This window comes from Macaca nemestrina, chromosome 5, assembly GCF_043159975.1.
Source record: "Macaca nemestrina isolate mMacNem1 chromosome 5, mMacNem.hap1, whole genome shotgun sequence".
Taxonomy (NCBI): domain Eukaryota; kingdom Metazoa; phylum Chordata; class Mammalia; order Primates; family Cercopithecidae; genus Macaca; species Macaca nemestrina.
Genome location: NC_092129.1, coordinates 85,958,183 through 85,976,538, shown reverse-complemented (window position 1 = coordinate 85,976,538; position 18,356 = coordinate 85,958,183). Strand labels below are relative to the sequence as shown.

The 18,356-nt window shown below is 36.1% G+C and overlaps 1 long non-coding RNA gene across 9 annotated transcripts in view; it reads right to left on the bottom strand.

Annotated features, from left to right (window-relative positions):
• LOC105499063 (uncharacterized) overlaps positions 1 to 18,356 on the bottom strand; it is an 87,366-nt gene that overhangs the window by 46,280 nt on the left and 22,730 nt on the right. The window lies entirely within an intron of this gene.

Here is an 18,356-nt window from a genome sequence, read left to right as displayed (position 1 = left end):
ATGTGTTTGCTCTTGCTTATCTAGTTCTTTTAATTGTGAAGTTTGGGTGTCAATTTTAGATCTTTCCTGCTTTCTCTTGTGGGCATTTAGTGCTATAAATTTCCCTCTACACACTGCTTTAAGTGTCTTCCAGAGATTCTGGTATGTTGTATCTTTGTTCTCATTTGTTTCAAAGAACATCTTTATGTCTGCCTTCATTTCGTTATGTACCCAGTAGTCATTCAGGAGTAGGTTGTTCAGTTTCCATGTAATTGGGCGGTTTTGAGTGAATTTCTTAATCCTGAGTTCTAGTTTGATTGCACTGTGGTCTGAGATTGCACAGTTTGTTATAATTTCTGTTCTTGTACATTTGCTGAGGAGTGTTTTACTTCCAACTATGTGGTCAATTTTGGAATAAGTGCAATGTGATACTGAGAAGAATGTATATTCTATTGATTTGGGGTGGAAAGTTCTGTAGATGTCTATTAGGTCCGCTTGGTGCAGAGCTGACTTCAATTCCTGGATATCCTTGTTAACCTTCTGTCTCGTTGATCTGTCTAATGTTGACAGTGGGGTGTTAAAGTCTCCCATTATTACTGGGTAGGAGTCTAAGTCTCTTTGTAAGTCTCTAAGGACTTGCTTTATGAATCTGAGTGCTCCTGTCTTGGGTGCATATATATTTAGGATAGTTAGCTCTTCTTGTTGAATTGATCCCTTTACCATTATGTAATGGCCTTCTTTGTCTCTTTTGATCTTTGTTGGTTTAAAGTCTCTTTTATCAGAGACTAGGATTGCAACCCCTGCCTCTTTTTGTTTTCCATTTGCTTGGTAGATCTTCCTCCATTCCTTTATTTTGAGCCTATGTGTGTCTTTGCATGTGAGATCGATCTCCTGAGTACGGCACACTGATGGGTCTTGACTCTTTATCCAATTTGCCAGTCTGTGTCTTTTTTTTTTTTTTTAAATGACTAGAAATTTATTTAGGAATTTTAACTATTAGTCAGAGGTGATATGGTCATTATATACTCTTTAAATTCTCATATTGAGTTGTTGCTTCATCTTTATGTGGCTAAATCAGCATGTCTAAAGGGCAAAGAAACGATCCAAGCCCAAATGGAAAGAGTTAAGAAGCTGTTTCAGCAGACCCACAGCCTTGGGTCAGAAGTTCCACTTGGCATCCCCCCGGGCCCCAGATCCAAGACTAGAACTTAAAGTATAATAATAATAAAAAATTAAAAATATATATATATATATTTTGAACAGTCATATTATTCTGTTAGGCTTCTAATATTTTTACTGTTGGTAGAGAACTTTGTTATGTGTAACAGTCTGTGTCTTTTAATTGGACCATTTAGCCCATTTACATTTAAGGTTAGTATTGTTATGTGTGAATTTGATCCTGTCATTATGATATTAGCTGGTTATTTTGCTTGTTAGTTGATGCAGTTTCTTCCTAGCATTGATGGTCTTTACCTTTTGGCATGTTTTTGCAGTGTCTGGTACCAGTTGTTCCTTTCCATGTTTAGTGCTTCCTTCAGGATCTCTTGTAGGGCAGGCCTGGTAGTGACAAAATTTCTAAGCATTTGCTTGTCTGTAAAGGATTTTATTTCTCCTTCACTTATGAAACTTAGTTTGGCTGGATATGAAATTCTGGGTTGAAAATTCTTTTCTTTAAAGAATGTTGAATATTGGCCCCTACTCTCTTCTGGCTTGTAGAGTTTCTGCCAGGAGATCTGCTGTTAGTCTGATGGGCTTCCCTTTGTGGGTAACCCGACCTTTCTCTCTGGCTGCCCTTATCATTTTTTCGTTCATTTCAACTTCGGTGAATCTGACAATTATGTGTCTTGGAGTTGCTCTTCTTGTGGAGTATCTTTGTAGCTTTCTCTGTATTTCCTGAATTTGAATGTTGGCCTGTGTTGCTAGATTGGGGAAGTTCCCCTGGATAATCTCCTGCAGAGCATTTTCCAACTTGGTTCCATTCTCCCGGTCGCTTTCAGGTACACCAATCAGATGTAGATTTGGTCCTTTCACATAGTCCCATATTTCTTGGAGCCTTTGTTTGTTTCTTTTCACTCTTTTTTCTCTAAACTTCTTTTGCCACTTCATTTCATTCATTGGATCTTCAGTCACTGATAACCCTTCTTCTAATTGATTGAATTGGTTACTGAAGCTTGTGCATTTGTCACATAGTTCTCGTGCCATGGTTTTCAGCTCTATCAGATAATTTAAGGACTTCTTTACATTGGTTATTCTAGTTAGCCATTCGTCTAATCTTTTTTCTAGGTTTTTAGCTTCTTTGCTATGGGTTTGAACTTCCTCCTTTAGCTCAGAGAAGTTTGATCGTCTGAAGCCTTCTCTCAACTCATCAAAGTCATTCTCCGTCCAGCTTTGTTCCATTGCTGGTGAGGAGCTGGGTTCCTTTGGAGGGGGAGAGGCGCTCTGATTTTTAGAATTTTCAGCTTTTCTGCTCTGCTTTTCTCCCCATCTTTGTGGTTTTATCTACCTTTGTTCTTTGATGATGGTGACGTACAGATGGGGTTTTGGTGTGGATGTCCTTTCTGTTTGTTAGTTTTCCTTCTAATGTCGGGACCCTCAGCTGCAGGTCTGTTGGAGTTTGCTGGAGGTCCACTCCAGACCCTGTTTACCTGGGTTTCAGCAGCGGAGGCTGCAGAAGAGTGAATACTGCTGGACAGCAAAGTTACTGCCTGATCTTTACTCTGGAAGCTTCATCTCAGAGGGGTACCCAGCCGTGTGAGGTGTCAGTCTGCTCTTACTGGGGGGTGCCTCCCAGTTAGGCTACTTAGGGATCAGGGACCCACTTGAGGAGGCAGTCTATCCGTTCTCAGATCTCAAACTCTGTGCTAGGAGAACCACTACTCTCTTCAAAGCTGTCAGACAGGGACATTTAAATCTGCAGAGGTTTCTGCTGGCCTTTTGTTTGGCTATGCCCTGTCCCCAGAAGTGGAGTCTACAGAGGCAGGCAGGCCTCCTTGAGCTGTGGTGGGCTCCACCCAGTTCGAGCTTCCCAGCTGCTTTGTTTACCTATTCAAGCCTCAGCAATGGCGGGCAACCCTCCCCCAGCCTCACTGATGCCTTGCAGTTAGATCTCAGACAGCTGTGCTAGCAAGGAGGGAGGCCCCATGGGTGTGGGACTCTCTGAGCCAGGCGCAGGATATAATCTCCTGATGTGCCGTTTGCTGAGACCCTTGGAAAAGCACAATATTAGGGTGGGAGTGACCTGATTTTCCAGGTGCTGTGTGTCACCATTTCCCTTGGCTAGGAAAGGGAATTCCCTTACCCCTTGTGCTTCCTGGGTGAGGCGATGCCTCGCCCTGCTTTGGCTCTTGCTTGATGGGCTGCACCCACTCTCCTGCACCCACTGTCTGACACGCCCCAGTGAGATGAACTGGGTACTTCAGTTGGAAATGCAGAAATCACCTGTCTTCTATGTTGCTCACACTGGGAGCTGTAGCCTGGAGCTGTTCTTATTTGGCCATCTTGGAACCCACTAACAGGTTTTTAAAAACTTAAGTCAGTAAGTTGCTGCCTCAATAGTATAATAGCATAGTCTTTGAAAATATAAAAACCCATTATTGATTTAAAATTAAAACAATGCTGACAATGCTGCTCCAGGAATCTGACTCTTTTTTAAGAATAAAAACCATAATTTTATCTTCAAAATTGATTTGCATGGTGCTTGATTAAAATGATGTGCAAATTAAGTAAATTTCTATTCCCTGAATCATAAAACGCTTTCCCTCCTCTGAACTTAGTACCAAGATTTTTTCCTGTCTGTCCAATAAAATTTTCGGAGATCCAATACTCTTACCACCATTTCCAACAATCGGAGAGCTAGACTTCTTTTAAGATTGGGAATAAATAATGGTTTCTTAAAATCTTGGTGATATTACACTTAATGGTAAATGACCTTCAATTTTCACTTTTGGGGAAAATATTCTTGCATTTCTGATAGTAATTATTAGATGTATAAATAACACAGTGACATATGGTTCTAAAGAAAGCAGAAAGACTATGTAAATTTTTCCATTAAAATGTGTAGGAAAATAAACCTGAAATAAAATTTGATATGTTCATTATTTTACAAAGGCTTTTTATGACAACAATAACAAAATATTGTATACAAGATATATATATATATATATCTTGGAACCTCATAACATTTGTAAGCTTAAAACAAATCTTTACCTTAAAAAATCCAAGTAACAATTTTACTGCGTCCTTATCTTTATGACATGAAATTTTCCCGTTAGTTATTTTCTGAATTCTGATACAGAAATAAGTTTAAATAATAATTTTACTTTTTATTGTTAATACAGATTTAATATGAAAATGTCTTATTATTTACACATTTTAATACTGCTTCAATGGAATACCAGAAAAAGTTCTTAAAAATAGGAATATTCTACTCACAAATTGTTTTAACTAAAACTCTCTGACAATGTTTTAAATGATTATGTGATTAAACTGACTGTTTTGACATATTTTAGACACAAGCTAGAACTGTATAATTCTGTCGCATTTGCCAGCGGCAGAATATAGCTTGAAAGTTAAAAAAAAAATTACTTTCAATAAATAAATATTATCTTTGAAAGTTGACATTTTGATACCAAAAAAAGTCATATTTCCGTGTATGGCAAAATTAAACAATATTCTTCCAAGTACTAAAAGCGTAACTATGAAATGAAGAAGGCAAGAAACAATAATATACATCATTATGTCCAAATGGATGTTTATAACCAAAAGACACTTTGATGCCTACTGCAGACTTATCATATTGCATGCAAAGTCAGATCAGAATAGGTCAGGCAAACAAAAAATTCCAAATGAAACCATGTTAGTAGAGAAAATCCTATCTCCTAAAAGAACACTGAATACAGGCAATCCCTATAGGCTTTTATAAGACATTCCACTTCCACCTGGCAGTGAGGAGTTTCCAAACCAGTGAGTGGCAACTCAGCAATGTCACAGAAATTCTCAATAGCAATTTTTTCATTAAAATGTCAATGGAAAAGACAAAAACTGTAACTCAAGCAAACTTCTGAACATGAAAATATCCAGATATGAAACTTTATAGCAAGAAGTGACTCTAAATCAACAAAATTAATTTAAAATATATTTTTGACCATATGTAATCACTCTTTGGCCTGTCCCTAAAAGCTGAGTAAGTTAATTTTAATATTTGTTTTGTTTAAATTCTTTTAACTATAAAATGTTTATTAACCAAAAACAATTCACACAGAAAAGTATAAAGGAAACAGAAATAGCACACAATTCATTCTAGCAGATTTATCTTCATCATTGGCTTTAAAAAACAAAAGCAGAACACACATAAAAAATTCCAACTGCTCAGAAGGGCATAAAATGAAAAGTAAAAATCATCCTCTTCCTCTCACCGCTATTCGTTTTAGTCTCTTCTGAAATTGTCTTAAAATTTTTAATACATTCATCCAGAAACACACATATATATTTGTACCCACATTTACATGTACTCACCTACCCTTGCACAAGCATTTTTATAATGTTTTTCCACTTAAAAACATAATGTAGAAGCTATTCAATTCTAACATTAGAATTCTGTTATTAAAAATGTAAACATTATTTTTATGATTGCCTTATTACATTTTGTAATAAACATTATTTTGAAATAAATTCACCAACTGCATGTGGCTTGTTTCAAGTCCCTGTAACTAATTCAAATGACTTATAATGACATCTAAATATCCACGTATATGACATCCAAATATCCACAAAAAGTGAAGGAGAGTTCTTCAGATAATTCTAGGTAGGTCCCATGAAAAATGGAATAAATAAAATTTCAAAAACCCTTAAAAGAGAGACAATTCCGATAAAATCTAAGCTAATTATAAGACTTATAATTTGTTTTATAAACTACTATTTAAAGCAGTCTAAAAAACCGACTTCCATTTACCACTGCTAAGACTGAATATAAAAAGATACAGAAATTAGGTAAAAGATATAAATTTTTAAAAAATTGATAGTCTAACATTCACATCTATTTTGTATCATAAATACATGAAAATAAATAAAACTCTCTTCCCAAAAAGTTTGATTTGAATTTTCCAAAAACAACTGAAGTTAGAAAGATGTCTCAATTTTATACTTGGTTTTGAAATCTCTTCAAATTGAAATTTTAACATCTGCCTACTTTATCTGAACATATTTTAAATATATTTAATTAAAATAATTCATAATTCTATTTCTTATTTTTAACTCTTCAAAAAGATCCTAATTCTGGTTAGTTTCATGAATAAAGATCTGTTTCTTTATTTCAACATATTCTAACCCAAAATCAAAATTTTATCAACCAAAAATTACATTTTAACTTAGAGATATAAATCTGATTCCCACTTTAATTCTTCTACAATGCAATCTATCTCACATGAGAAAAATATTCTCCAACTAAATCTGCAAATTTTTTATTATTAAATCAGAGTTGTTGATCAAGGCATCTTAGACCTTTGTCTCAAATTTTGTCAATACCAATAACTTGACTTATGATGGAGTAAAAGTCAAACTTCTAAGTTGGCACTCATATTAAGAAATGCTTCGTGGGGTGAAGTCAATTCAAATTAATATTCTAATGGGTGAGGCTACCTGTGTCAGAGGAGGATACACCTCTTCAGTTGAAAAAGATTCCTGAAATTTGCAATAAACTGACTTCATCGAAAATAAAAACACTGCATAGCAGAGTAGTTTTAGGAAGCAGATTATGTGCATTCGATCTGCATAGTTCAGAAAGAGAGTTTGAAATCTCTTTCATGGTTACTAATGACTTGCCCTTACTGCTTGAATACAAGTACATTCGGAAGTCAACATTTGCTTTTAAATGTGCTTATCTTTTTCTCTCCCTTGCCTGTCTCTCTGGAAGCCAGATCCAGCAGCTCCCTATTATCCCTGCAACCACTACTGTCCAGGACCACAATGAGGAAGGAAACTACAATAGGTCAAAATGTTCTACCAACTCAACTCCACTAGACCCATTCACCATTATGAGTCCTGACAACCTCTTATGATTAATATCATCATTTGTAGTAAATGAAATTGATTCTTTCATCACCTTCAAAGCTCTACAAAAAGAAGACCAAGAGATGTATGGGCAGTTGGAGGTGATTTGTCTTTTACAATTTACAGAAGTGATAAAGAAATTTAGCAGAAAAAGGAAACAATTTAACAGTAAGTTAGGAGGCTTCTGTCATAGAGCAAATTGAATCACTGTGTGTTTACAACAAATCCCATACTAGTTCTGCCTAATTACATGACAAAATATTTCCAATTTCGACTCAACCTCAGACAAATTCCCTGCTGTATCTTTACTGGCTGCATTCTTGAGCAACTTGGAGACTATTTGCTCAGTATTTGCAATGAACCATATGTTTTGGGTAATTTCTCACCATAGTTTAAAACATCAATGTCCTTCTCTTCTCTTGAGTAGAATTGTGAGTTGAGTGGAAACCTCTAACACCAAAAAAGCAATATTGTTTACTAAATCTGAATGTCTGTGTCAATTAAGAATATAATACAGTGACCAAAAAAGAACAACTTTTCCCACTTGTACATCCATTTCCCCCTCTCACCTGTTTCCTCTTTGGGAAACTCTTCTCTCAGGTTTAGATTTGTTCTAGAAAATCAGCCCTTAGCTTCATTCCTTTGCCTTTTCTCTGTTTTGTCCTCAGTGAAAAATTCTTCTGGAAAACGACATTTTATGCCTGAATTGATAGCCCAAGCTTTTAATTCTAACATTTCAATACATAGACTAAGGGAGATTATATATGTGTCTTGTGTTTCATGGACTTAGGGTTGTGGTAATTTAGGTCTAGATTGCTGATAATATTGGGGCATTGTACAATATATAGTCTGACAGTGGCCATAAAATGGACATTTGTTACTGCACTGTGCTTCGTGTTGCTTAATGGTGTCCACAAATATTTGCAAAACATAAAGAATACTGATATTTTAATGATGCAGTAGGATTACATCAAATAAAAAGCACTTTAGCTATAGCTGTGTGACAGCAAAATTTACTGCACAACAATGGCAACAGAATTTAAATGAAAAGTTCTATGGAAAAGAATAGCCTGCTTTTTCTAGGCTTATACGTGTGTGTGTTTTTATTGGTGTGCTAAATTGATTCTATGCAGTAAATGGCATCATTGCTTTTACACAGCATTTTGATAATTTCCAGATGGTTCGTGTTTTCATTTTGCATTGGAAATTGTGAACATGGAATCATTTTCCAAAGTTTTAAAATGTGACATAGTTGTGAGTCTAAACCTACATAAACACCATAACTGTGTGAAAACCTTTTTTCTATATAAATGTAACATTTACAGACATATTCTCTATTAACTGGACAAAATCACTTTATGCCTAAAACTAACTTATTGTTGGTGATGGTGATGACCTTAATAAAGATAGTCATTGATGAGCAAACTATTTTGCCCTCTATCTGTCCACTAATATTCCTTCAACCAAAGCTAAAACTTCAGTGTTCTTTGCTCATTTTTCTCTTTCCCTTCAGAACCATCGGTCTCAAAGGAATGTTGCCAAGGTGTCTGATTTCCCAGAAGTCCACTGCCACAGCCGATAATTTGATATTAAACCACAGTGTTTCTTCTGCCCACCCTGTTGGTGGTGATCCCATTTCAGCTCAGTGCACAGCCTGCATTGCCGCCCATTCTCCACACATGTCTGCCCCCAAAGATCTTGTGTTGCCGACAGCTTTGCCACAGGATAGTCAGGCTGGCTGAGATCCAGAAGCACGTTGTGGGTGATCCTGCTTTGTGTTTCATGTTAAGTACGGCTGGTGGACGATGATGAGGGAATGACTGGAGACGCCAGATGTGACATCTAGTGAAGGTTGGATATGATCACCATGCCAGAGAATTTCCATTTGGTGTGGAACTGGATGCCATGTTGGTTTCTCGCAGTCTTCTGTTTTGCAAAGGCTCATTGCCAATGTTCTCGATGTGATTATCTTTGCTGAGGAAACTGAATTAATCCAGGTAGCAAAATTCTTACTGTCTCTAATATGCTAATTAATATCATTTGTTCCATATATGCATTTTAAGTCATAAAAAACATGTGTCCAACAAACCAAAAACATTCCTTCAACTAATATTGCTTTATTCTGAGACCTGTGCTCAGTATAAGGATAAAGTGGAGAGTAAGACAACCTGTAGACATACCATTAAATTGGGTCTGCATTTTTTCCCTTCTTCAATGAATTGCTTTGGCATTACAAACCTGATTCCAGAACAGTCTTTAATTGTGCTATCAATGGAAATGCCACAGTTTTGGATATATGCCAGTATTATACTATAACCTTGGACTGACTAAAAATACTGTGCAGCTAATTAATTAAACCATATCTCTTCTTGTTTAGAGTGTGGTTTGTTGCAATACCTAAATGTAGTCTTGTAGATATTCAAACTGAAAGTCTCTTACAGAGCAAAATATGTTACCTTCTAATTCACTGCTTCCCATGCCACCTATGGAACATAGATGTTCATGCACATATGCACACATATACACATATCTACTTTCTTCCCTCGAAATAACCTCAATTGGTCATTTGGTGTGTGTGTCTTGTGTTTACATATATGTATGTTCACATCACAGTTATATTTCATGACTGTTTTGTATACATGTGAATACTACTATTGTTTCATGCGTTGTTCACTTAAAAATATGTCTTAGAAATCTTGCCAAGTAAATGTGTGTTAAGTCTACCACTTTCTTTTCAACCACTGAATAATATTCTTTACTACAGATGGACAATATTGGATTTAGCCCAGGCCTCCACTAATGTATCATGGTACCATTTCTCATTTAGAAGGAATAATACTTTATTGCCAATTTTTTTTCTATTTAAAGGAATTTCCGTGGAAAAGCTACACCATACATATGATCTCCATTTTCAATATGCTATTCTTTTTCATTTGTAGTGTTTGAAATGTATCAAAGCTCCATAAGAGAATTCTGGGTCTAATTCTCTCTGGAGTCTTCTCTACAGTACTCATTGCTTGAAGGCATAAGTTTCAAGTTATATATTTGGTGGCAACAGTAATCTCCAAAGTATTTCACACTTTGCATTTTTTAAGATAATTAATTAGTTTATAGCATTACATACCCAGCACTGAAATTTAAAAACTGTACTTTGGAGCTATAAACCAAGTGACCTGTAAATCTTTATTTAGATGACTTGGAGAAGGTCATGTCTCATAAAATCTGAGAATATTAGTATAATTTGTTATTCACTTGATTGAATTTTGAAAATCTAGTCTCAATAGGAACAGAGGATGGATCAAGATTAAATCTGTGTGCTTTGATTATAACCTTCAGAGACAAGACATATAATTTGTCCCTTCAAATTCCTTTTTGGTGAAGATATAAACAAATATCAATGGAAAAGAATATATTTGTGAGTAGTGATAATGATGTGGTCCAAATAACTCAGAGCAGCAATTTCATCCACACTTCCCAGTTACTAGTTGAATTTTGTCCCCTAACAGAGATGATAAGTCACTCAAAATCACTATTTTTTTGAAATCTCTCTCAGGTTGTAAGCTTTTTGACATTCTGTTAATACAAAATATGTCAGCACACACAGCTGGTGCCATTTCAAAGAATGGGCATAATACCAGTTTCTTGAGAATTTCTAAGTTGAATATTGTCATTTTTATTATCTCATGCCTCTCTTTAAAGGATCAACTAATTGAATTTAAGTTCTCCACATGTCTCTACACATTTAACCAAGTTCTGCATAAATCAGTATGCTTAATTTCCATAGTATACAGGATTGGTTTTGCAAAGATTTTAGACTAAAGAATAAGCCCCGGACTGTCTATGAAGCACATTTAAGGCCAAGAGCTTTGGGCATAATTATTGCTGACTCAGGAGTATTGGTTTTTTCTTTAACCCCTGCTCAGGTTAGCCAATAGTCTGGCTTTGTCCTTTCTACTCTCACAGACCTAATTCAAATGTTATCCCAGCACACCAAATTCTTAGCAGAAACTGAAGGGGAGATCATTGTCCAACAATGGTAAATATTCAATTCCATCCCCTTTGTTCCTAGGTTTAGGAGGTGAAAGAGTGAGTCAACCGGAGAAGTAGAATTTTATATTTATTAATGCAACCTCTATCAGCACAGTGAGAAAAGTAATCATTCAGCCTCAGGAATGTTTGCCTGCTTCTACAGGCTAAATGCTGGCACTCTGCCTGTCTCAGACTTTCTCAAGCAGCTCACAATACTGCTGCTGCCTCTGTGGTCCCATCAAAGGATGTCTAGGAGTCTGTTCATTTCAAACAAATCAAAATATCCATACTTCATGCTATCATCTCATGTGATAAAGTCTAATGTCTTTAGTTCCTCTGTAACGTATAATTTTTCTTTAGCTTCTGATTTTCCATTATTTTCACTACAATAGTAGATAATAATTTTATGGCCTATTTTTACCCAAAAACTGTATGAAAAGATTGTATCAAAACTAATGGCCAACCAAACTGAGATACCAGTTCACACCCCCAGAATACTTAAAATTAAAAAGACTGACAATATCAAGTGTTGGCAAAGATGTGGAGCCATTGGAACTCTCATCCATGACTGGTAGAAATGTAAATTGGTTAAGCTACTTTGAAAAATAGTTTGGCAGTTTTCTACAAAGTTAAGTATGTACTTTTCATATGATCCAACAATCCTCCTCCTTGGTATTTACTCCCAAAAAATGAAAACATATGCCCACAACAAAGACCGTGTCAAAATGTATAGATCAACTTTATTCAGAATAACCCAAAGCTAGAATCACTCCACTGTTCAACAGTAGGTGAGCCGATGAATAAACAAATTATGGTATATCCATACAATAGAATCCTAGAGTCCTCAGAAATAATACCACACATCTACAGCCATCTGATCTTTGACAAACCTGAGAGAAACAAGAAATGGGGAAAGGATTCCCTATTTAATAAATGGTGCTGGGAAAATTGGCTAGCCATAAGTAGAAAGCTGAAACTGGATCCTTTCCTTACTCCTTATACGAAAATTAATTCAAGATGGATTAGAGACTTAAATGTTAGACCTAATACCTTAAAAATCCTAGAGGAAAACCTAGGTAGTACCATTCAGGACATAGGCATGGGCAAAGACTTCATGTCTAAAACACCAAAAGCAACAGCAGCAAAAGCCAAAATTGACAAATGGGATCTCATTAAACTAAAGAGCTTCTGCACAGCAAAAGAAACTACCATCAGAGTGAACAGGCAACCTACAGAATGGGAGAAAATTTTTGCAATCTACTCATCTGACAAAGGGCTAATATCCAGAACCTACAAAGAACTCAAACAAATTTACAAGAAAAAAACAAACAACCCCATCAAAAAGTGGGCAAAGGATATGAACAGACATTTCTCAAAAGAAGACATTCATACAGCCAACAGACACATGAAAAAATGCTCATCATCACTGGCCATCAGAGAAATGCAAATCAAAACCACAATGAGATACCATCTCACACCAGTTAGAATGGCGATCATTAAAAAGTCAGGAAACAACAGGTGCTGGAGAGGATGTGGAGAAATAGGAACGCTTTTACACTGTTGGTGGGATTGTAAACTAGTTCAACCATTATGGAAAACAGTATGGCGATTCCTCAAGGATCTAGAACTAGATGTACCATATGACCCAGCCATCCCATTACTGGGTATATACCCAAAGGATTATAAATTATGCTGCTATAAAGACACATGCACACGTATGTTTATTGCAGCACTATTCACAATAGCAAAGACTTGGAATCAACCCAAATGTCCATCAGTGACAGATTGGATTAAGAAAATGTGGCACATATACACCATGGAATACTATGCAGCCATCAAAAAGGATGAGTTTGTGTCCTTTGTAGGGACATGGATGCAGCTGGAAACCATCATTCTTAGCAAACTATCACAAGAACAGAAAACCAAACACCGCATGTTCTCACTCATAGGTGGGAACTGAACAATGAGATCACTTGGACTCAGGAAGGGGAACATCACACACCGGGGCCTATCATGAGGAGGGGGGAGGGGGGAGGGATTGCATTGGGAGTTATACCTGATGTAAATGATGAGTTGATGGGTGCAGCACACCAACATGGCACAAGTATACATATGTAACAAACCTGCACGTTATGCACATGTACCCTACAACTTAAAGTATAATAATAATAAATAAATTTAAAAAAAAAGAAGCAAACTACTGATACACACAACATGAGTAAATCTCAAAAATATTTTGCTGAACAAAATAAGACAGACACAAAAAAGTACAGATGATATGATTCCACTTATATGAAATTCTGGTAAAAGTGGAAAAACTAATTTACAGAAAGCAGAAGTTGCTGCATGGGGCCAGGGTAAGGAGTGTATTGACTGCTAAGGAATACAGGAAAATTTAGGGGAGCAATGGAAATGTTTTATAGCTTGATTGTGGTGTAGTTACATGGATATATATAATTGTCAGACTTAATGGAATTGTATATGAGCACATTTCATTGGGTATGTTATACCTCAGTAAAGCTGATTTTTAAAAAATTAAATGGCCAGACACTAAGAAAGAGAATTCCTAAATCTGTCGAGATGAGCCTGAAATGAATAAACAAAGAGCAATTCACACTTCTATAAGGAGCATATTTTAGCTAAATTTGGGGAAAACAATTAGGTTCAGAGATATTTATATCGTCAAGCCAGTAATCCCACTTCTAGAAGCACATCTTAAGAACATTATGCGATCATTAGAAAAAGACATATGTAGGAAAATATTAACTTTGGTAGCAAAAATAAACATTATTTACAGTAGCAGGAGTAAAAATTTATAAAGGAATCATCCCAATGCCCAACAATAGGAAAATGATTATGAAAATTTTAACACAACTCAATAAAAGATTATTCAATGATTAAAAACATTGAAGATCATATAGCGGTGTGAAAAACGACCATCATATAATGTTAAAGAATACAAAATTGTGTCTGTACAATACATATCTCAGATATTTTGTTCACATATGACATGAATTGAAGGGAAACATAGAAAAATAGTTATATTTGTAGAGGTAGAAAGAGAAGCCGTTTACTTTCTTCTGTTAATGTTACCATGTTATTCTTAGAATAAATAATGAATAAATGTTAGATGACCCAGAAGTGCATTTTTTGTGTCCTAACATCATCATAAGCTATTCTGTAGGCTGCATGCTGCTTAGAAACCTGGGAAAGGGACAAATCAATGTACCCAGTGGAGTTGAGGGGACAGTATTCATCTGTAAACAAGAATGAACATAAGCCATGTTTTTCTCTTTACAAACTTGAAGTCCATACTTATGTTTTTCAAGCTTTCTGTTTCTTTCATTTTCACCTCTGTCGTTTATGATTTAACGGCAATTGCATTAGGTTTTTTAGCTGCATAACAAACTATATCCAATTTACCTGCTTAAAACAACACATACTTATTATCTCAGAGTTTCCATAAGTTAGAAGTCCAGGCATGGCTTAGCTGGTCCTCTGCTCAGAGTCATGTAAGGTGGCAATCTAGATGTAGACCATACTGTCTTTCCCCAAGCTCTCATAGTTGTTGGCAGAATTAATATTTTTTTGATTGTAGGACTGAGGTCCCTACCTTCTGGCCGGTTGTTATACAAGGCTGCTCTCAGCAACTAGAGGCTCCATCAGTTCCCAGCAATGTAGCTCTCTCACAGGCCCTCTCACAACACTGCAGTCGACTTCCTTAATGCTAGCAGAAGCATCTGTCTTTTCAGAAAGGGTCCAATCTTTCTTTTAAGGGCTTTCATTTGAATAAATTGGGTCCACCCAAAATAACCTCCCTTTGAATCAACTGACTTGGGTCCTTAATTACACCTGCAAAGTTTGAATGAATTTTATTTAAATAAAGTGGACCCACCCAAGACAATCTCCCATAGTCAACTGATTTGGGTCCATAATTACATTTGCAAAATTTTATAATCATAAGAGTGGCCCTCCATCATAATCATAGGTCCTGTTTATACTCCAGGGGAGGGGATTATACAGGGTGTAGGTGCCAGCAGGTGGAAATCTTGGGTTTCATCTTAGAATTCTGCCTGCCACTGTAATTGATATTTATTATATTTACTTATTTACATTATTACATTATATTTACATATTACATATATTTGCTATGGTAAAAAGAGGATTCCCACAGAGATTGAACCTATCCTCGTATGTGTCCACTACAATTTATAAAGGTATTGCCTGAAACAGACAAACACAACACACACACACACACACACACACACACACACACACACACACACACAAACCAATAATAATGGAAAATGCTGTCCTTGCAAGACTGGCATCCCCATAAGCAGAGAGGCCACTCACCTTCATATGTAAACATAACTGGCCTCCAGGGAACTCACCATTTCCTTCATTTAAGTGATTTATTATTAGGTTAAGATAAGGATAATTAATATGAGCAGGAATTCCTCCAGTTCCTTTTCCATGTCAGTGACAGACATCACTAGTAGATCACAGTATTTCTTTACACTGTGTCCAGACACGGCTTCAGAATTCTCAGCACAGCTCTTCAGAATCCACAAAAATAAGTAGCAGTTGACACATGAGATTAAATCTACTTACCATCCCTGGTTTAAAATACTGTTTTCAGAAAGTGCCAATTAAACAACAAATTTGAGTGCCAGCTATGGGTAAGGCACTTCAAAGAACTTACACCCAAATTCAGAAAAAAATAAAAATATTCATAATGTATTTCATTTTGTTTTCATTCAAATTAGCACTCACTGAGGTTCTTAAAGAAAAACATATATTCCCTACCATTTAGATCACTAACTTAATTGACAAAAAAAAAAAAAGAAAGTGGGAAAAGTTGTATTGTGCTTCTGAAAGCATATTTGAGAAGAGCAATGGAAAGACAGCTTTCTTATTTCTTATCGTTTTCCTCCATAGGACACTTCAGAATTTCCAAAGTGAATTCATGGTATGATATCACTTAATTCTTGAAATAATGTTGCAATACAGGCATTATTATAATCTTTCCTTTAAGTTGGAGAGGTCAATATAGGTCAATTGAGATCATACAGGTGACCACATCACTTGCCGAAAATGAGAGTATTCTCTGCAGATAGAACCAGAATCAGTTTATTGTAGTTAAAACCACATTTACTGTCTGCCAAAGAATCAGCCTTGAGAAAGGGCTTTAACTGAATTATTCAGGCTACAAATAACACCAACTCAAGCTGTGTTAAATAATAAAGTATCTCACATAACAGGAAGTCCAGGCAGTTGTGTCAGTTATGTTAACAAGGACTCAGGTTTTTTCTGTCCATCTGCTCTGCTGTCCTCAGCAACCACTTCTTCCTAAAACTGGTTTCCTTTTCCCACTCTCCATGGCCTCCATACAGAAGCTTCCTACTCTCCCCAAACCCTCTCTGATTCATGCCTAACTGCTAACTGTGCACCCACCTGAATCATTTTCTGCCTCTTCTTTATCCTCTCCATTTGACTACACCTTTTATCTTTAATGAGTTCTCACTCTTTCCAGTAGAATCATGATTTAGTATTTTTCTCCTCCTGCTCGGATAAGCAATTTCCATTTACAGGAATCAAAACATTATTTATTCTCAGCTACTGAGATGAGTAATATGCTCATGTATTTACATTCAGGTGCTAGAGCTATTCAAACTATCCAAGTACCTACAGAATAAGCTTTTCAAAACTTAAGCACAGTTTGCAAAAACATAGCAACAACTTTCCAAAGTATACTTTTTCCTTTTTTACAATCTTTGCTAAATCTGGTTTTGAACGTGTATCTAATAATTCCTTAGATGTGTATAGTAATAGTCGAACCTTTTCAAACCACATAAAATAACTGATTTGAGCCTTACAACAATTCTACAGGGCTGGAAAAGTGTGTGCTCTGACCCCATTTATATCTGAGGCATTTCTTTGCTCTTACAGAGGCATGAGCATGATAAGCAGAATGTCATAGACTCCTCTGCAAATTACTGCAACACGCATTGAAAGCTTACATTTGCCAGGCATGATTAACTCAGTGATTACATTGAAGAACACAGAGTGGTAATATGGCATTGTAGAGGATGCTATAATATACATCTTTATTAACACATATTAATTAATAATATATTCATATCTATTTGTGATTAATATATTAGCTATTATATGTTATATAATCAATAACAAGTAGGTATGTATTTCACAATACTTAAAGACATTTGTAATTTACGATGCACTTTCACATCTGGTCTCCCATGGTAGAGGCCGCCATGCTTGCTTTTTCCTGTGACCCTGCTAACTTAGCTAGCCCTGGTTAGATTTGGAGCCCCAGAACCCATCAAATACTTTGGCAGGAGGAATAAATACCCTCAGCTGTGTACCACACTAGGTGACACCTCATCAACTGATGACGATCCTATGAGACATACAGTGAGAGGACTCACGGGTTAAAAATGAAGAGAGAGCAGATAGAAAAGGAAAAGGGAAAGGCTGAGCCACAGAAATGTGCAACTAGTAGAGCTGCCACGTTATCCTGGAAGATGTTCCAGTCTTCGCTGACATCTGACTCTCCAAACCGGAGGCAGCTTCTCGGCTTCCTTACTTTCTCGTGAATCCTTAGAAACCCCCCACCATCTGAAGTCCCAGAATTTGTTGTTCCTTGAAACTTGAAAAAGCCAACACACTGATTTTATGAAGTGAAATGTCATTAAGCATTCTCTGGATTAATCAACAAAATCAAATCTTTTTTCCTTCTAAATGAGAAAGACAAAGGAAAAATAATAAAGACCGAATATTTTAGTATTAGGAGGAAATCATTTTATTTTCCTGAACAAAATTATGTTTTCAATTACCAAAGGGTTGAAAAATCTTCAGACTAGAAAAGAAAAAGTACTTTCAGTTTTCCCTCTTTCCCACCCTAATTAAATAAAATATATGTGCAAGGGACAGAGTATCACAATGTTTGCCATAAATGAACCAAGCACACGACGTCTATGCAATTTTACAGATTGTTCAGTTCCATTTAGGTCACATTGGACTTTCATTTAAAATGCATCACGTTTTATTTATTATTTATAATTATACTACTAAATGCTGCTAAACGTACCGAGTCTAGATGGTACTTGTAGCATGCAAGGGTCTGGGCCCAAAAACTAAGGTCACATAGACCTGGAAAGTGAGGCTTAATATCCACTGGCTTACAGAGTGAATGTTACTTTTCCAACACTATCCACCCTCTGAAACTGTGTTAGGATGAGAGAGTTAACTCCATTTTGTGAAATCATGTTTCAGGT